Raw genomic sequence first — 5,000 nt, forward strand, 5'->3', positions numbered from 1 at the left:
AGCCCACATAAGAGGACAGCAAAGGATTAAACGCAATTTACGAAGAACTATTGTTACTTGCACTAATCTGACTACATATGCCGACCACAGTAAATTAATTCCTTTGTGACGATTAGTTTACCCGAAATTCCCCGATGATTATAGAAGTTGCCTATGAATAGGGTGCAAATCGGGCGGTGGAAATGACAAAGGAAATTTCAGGTAAAGCCGAAACTTCCATTCCGCTTTTGTGTTCCCCTTCTCTATATTGTTACAAACTTCGGTGAAGACGCCCTTTAAAGGCGACGACTTCCCAAACTGGGTATCTTAAGCTGCCTAAGTGGTCGTTTTGGCATTAGGCGAAGTGATGAAACTTAGTCAAGAGTTGTAAAGGCATGCCTCCCAATTATTACTGTTATTGTTGTTATTACAGGTTCTATTGAAAAGCATCAGTGGCCTGATATTATAGTCTTCAATTCTTACTACTACTTAGTTCTTATTACTCTTTTCTTCAGTTTGCCAATGTTCATAATATGAATAAGTGCAGGCAGGAGTTATGGATTTTGTTACGTTTTATGTGTAAACACTTGGGCGCAATTAAACATGGCAGGATGCTTCTGTAGACTACCTTGTGGAAAACATAAGGTAACTGAAATATCGAAATTGTTCTCAGATGTTTGAGAACCTTTCTATGTGTTTCCTATAGGGATCGACGTTTCAGCTAACTTATCAACTATCTTCTGGAGTGGGTTGGTTAGATTGAATAGGATGGGCTTATCAGTTGGTACAGAATGGGTCCCAGTTTTTTGGTGGAAGAGAAAGGGTCCTCTAGACCTCAGTGATTGCATCTATCTCTGCAAACTGATGTTGGAGACATAGGATGGCTGTAATGGGACAGTCACTCACATAGGACGGAGGCTCTTGTCTGTTACGGTCACTGGCAACCCAGAGCTGAATGAGCAGATCAATCAGGAGCGTACATTTACCGAGTGATCCCCTCAGTACAGCCCCAGTGAGGGTGTATGCACTGTGAGAGTCGCTCATGTTGCATGGAGGCTTCTGATTGAACTCCCTGCTGGCAGCATTGAGCTGAGCAAGCAGACCAATCAGGAGCCCACATCTGGTTTAAGGGACCCACTCATTATAGCCAAAGGGAGGATGGCAATAGTAAGAGGTTCACACATGTTAGATGGAGGTTTCTGATTGGTATGGCTGCTGACACACACAACTGAGCGAGTGGACCAATCAGGAGCGTACATCTGCTGAGGGACCCTCTCAGTACAACCATGGGAAGGCTGGCTGTACTGGGAGGGTCGCTCATGTTGGATGAAGGCTTCTGATTGCTATGCCCGCTGGCACCCCAGAGCTGAGTGAGTGGACCAGTCAGGAGCCTCCATCTGATGTGAACAATCCTCTCAGCACAGCCACCTTACCATAGCATTTTACAATAACTCCCATTGTAAAATGCTATGGAAGCACCCCACCATGTTTAACTTCTCTGAGACATGAGGGTTGCTGATGTCAGTGGAGGCTTCTGATTGATCTGCACATGGGTATCCTTGAGCCAAGTGAGTAAACCAGTCAGGAGTTCATCCAACATGATCAACCCTCCCATTACAGCTCCCTCCTGTTTCAACAAGGCAGGGGCTTGTGTAGCTTTTCCAATAGGAGTTATGAGCTCAAGTCTCAAAGTTATCTCTCAGGTGTTAGAGAATCTTCATGTGGGTTTCCTAAAGGGTTCGATGTTTCAGCTTTCTTGTCAGCTATCTTCTGGAGTGGGTCAGTTGGATCTGAATAAAATGAGGTCATTCGCTTTATAAAGGATACCAGGTCGACGTTGGTGAGAGGAGCTGGATTCTAATTGTCTGTTAGGCGATTAGTGATACCGACAATAAACTAAAAACATGAAAAAGCACTTTGACCATCGAGCCTCTATCTAAGACTTATAAAATTGTCAGAGTTTAGGGAATTTTATTAAAAGAAAATTAAACATATTGACAGATGAACTTTGACAGGTTAATTCATTGTGGAAGGTTTGCGATGATATTTTTGCCTTTGTAATGCCCATTCAATCTTTGAAAGAGTCCACCTATTCTCCGAAATATGTGGAACGGTAACATACTCGTTCAGTTCTAGCCAAAGTGATTGCACATGTAACAAGCTTAAATGTTGTTTGCTATAAGCATTTGATTACAGAATGGGTTGTGCAATTATTGCTTAACATAATGCATACATGTATTTTTTCCACCATACGCTGTTTTTCCCTATCCCGGTGTGGTGCCAGGGGGCATCGGTCTTCCGTAACTCGGGAAATCCTTTGGATGAGGTTGCTGTCTCCATACCCTTCATAACCTTAGTTGCAACCATCATCATCATCTTTCCCACCGTTATCCCTACATTAATGGTCGGTTGCCTGATGCGCTTTTCCACTGCCTTCTATCAAAGGCATCATCAGGCATGGTTTATTGTTTGGCAAAGAGGTTTTTACGACCGCATGCCCTTGCCGTCATCGACAACGGTTATTGGCAGTGGGCCTAGCCATTTACTGAAAAGTAAGACTCTAACGCAACAGTTTTCTACAGTTATTGGCGGTGGACCTAACCTTTTACTAAAAAGTAAGACTGCAAGGCAATAGCTGTCCTTTTAGTCGCCTGTTACGACACGCAGGACCTACGGTGGTAGTATTCTTGCACCCCTACCACAGGGTCACTTAGTTGCAACCATCATTGGCGTCTAACTACCGAAGCAGTGAAATCACTGCTTAGGTCAAAAGAGGCGCAGGGGTTTTTTAAGGAATCCTGCCCATTCGTCCGTCACACCCTTGGTATTCTACCGTTAGCATAATATCAAGGGAGCGACGGGCTAATGGGCAGGATTCGATAAACATTCATTGTTCCTCTTTTGCCCTAAGCAGTAATTTATGTACTTTGACTTTGCAGTTACATGCCTTTGATGGTTGCAACCATAGTTAAGAAGGGTATGGGAGAAAGCAAGTGCATCCAAGAAAGAATTGTTAAGAAACGAGTCTCTCACACCTTCTGACGTCACCACGATTGACAGCACCAACACCTTTTTACATCGAGACATATAAACAGATAATCCTTAAAGTTTACCAAAACTTTATTTTAACTTTCGTTATCACCGGACAAGTAATCACGTGACATTATTTACTTATTGGTCAAACCAAGGAGACTATACATTTATGGTTGGCTTTACCATGGAGCTCCGACTCAAACCTAAGGTAAAAATTCAGACGACCGAAATCATTTTCCCACCGGAACAAACACTATACATTAATAGTTTCATAGTTGAAAAATATGTAACTTATTATTTCCTCAAGAGGATAGAAAAATCAATTACCAAATTACTATTTCTCTCTCTCTCTCTCTCTCTCTCAACAGTTGAAAAGAGAGAGAATGAGTGTTTATATATATATACACAAGTTAACCTTTATATATAGAAGTGCACTCAGGAGAAATAAAAGGAAAATTCCGAGACATCGAGCTTTCGTCTGTTTTTCAAAACATGTTCACAACAACGGAAAAGAGAAAATATACTATATTGCTACATTACATTTGTTTTATAGGAAAATTAGACGAACAAAAGTAAAGATCAACTATGTAATTGCTAGTTTTACAAAATTAGTCATCACAGGAAACAACCCACAGTTATGAGGAGTAATTCATTAATGACTACTGACTATAATGTCTTACGAGAGTAAAGGTCTTTTAACTCTTGGTTCTTTAAACATAAAATTTTCATGACATTACCAGCTTTATATAACCCAGGACTGAGGTTTATATTTCTAATTTTATTAGTGAATTGTTATTTTATAACCAGCATCTCAAATATCCTTTGCATGAATAAAATGCCACTAGATCCGTTACCAGTTCGTATAGTATAATAATGTTGGGAAATCCTTGTGCAACAAGATTTCCCAATCTTTCCCAAGATTTCTTTGAAAGAGTTTATGGATTGAAATGAGTAATTCGCACTTATTTGGAAAGGTGCCCTCAGCTGTGCTAGACAAAAAAAAAAAAATAAATAAATAAATAAAACGCGATTTAGGTTACGGGTTGAATTTTTGTTTTGCCGGTCAGCAGGTCAACCGTGTATAAATTGAAAAAGCATTCCTTCGTTTTGAAAACTAGTCCAAAATGTAAGCAGTGGTGAAATACTTATTTCCGAAAGATGTGTGTATAGCGCTCTTATATCTAAACTCAGCCATGCCGTATATATTTAAGAGATTTCGTCTAGCACTTGGCTGATGACGTCACAAGAGCATTCCATATAACGAAGGCAGACGAGTGAAATCCCTTTGTTATTCTTGATAAGAAGCTTACATAAGATTAACAGTTTACTCATTGATGACTATACATATTGCAAAGTCGTAAGTTACCCAACAACTAATGTAAATAAAACTTGCAACAGCAAAATGAATAAATTGCTGGACGACCATCCGGACATGATAAAAAGATTTAGGCAGATCAACCCTAGCTTCCCATATTTATGTGGCCTTGTTTTAAAAAACCCATAAGCCAATCTAAGTAAGCTCCGTGGTGTCAGTGTCCTATTGTTTGTCTATGTGTCTTGCTTCAGTTTTATCTCCCCTGGTTGGGGCAATTTCGTCTTCACAAAAAATAAAAATATACCTGAATCTCCTATATCAGATTTATTAGTATTTCTCTGTGGAAAAACATTGATATTGGTTTCTCTCTCTCTCTCTCTCTCTCTCTCTCTCTCTCTCTCTCTCTCTCTCTCTCTCTCTGTAAAAGGAAACTATTTAGATGGCTTTGTTTGTCCGTCCGCACTTTTTCTGTCCTCCCTCAGAGCTAAAAAACCTACTGAGGCTAGAGAGCTGCAATTTGGTATGATCATCCACCCTCCAATCATCAAACATACCTGATTGCATCCGTCTAGCCTCAGTAGTTTGTATTTTATTTCAGGTTAAAGTTAGCCATGATCATGCGTTTGGCAATGTAATAGGACAGGCCACCACCGGGCCGTGGCTGAAAGTTTCA

Source organism: Macrobrachium nipponense, chromosome 37, assembly GCF_015104395.2.
Source record: "Macrobrachium nipponense isolate FS-2020 chromosome 37, ASM1510439v2, whole genome shotgun sequence".
Lineage (NCBI taxonomy): Eukaryota > Metazoa > Arthropoda > Malacostraca > Decapoda > Palaemonidae > Macrobrachium > Macrobrachium nipponense.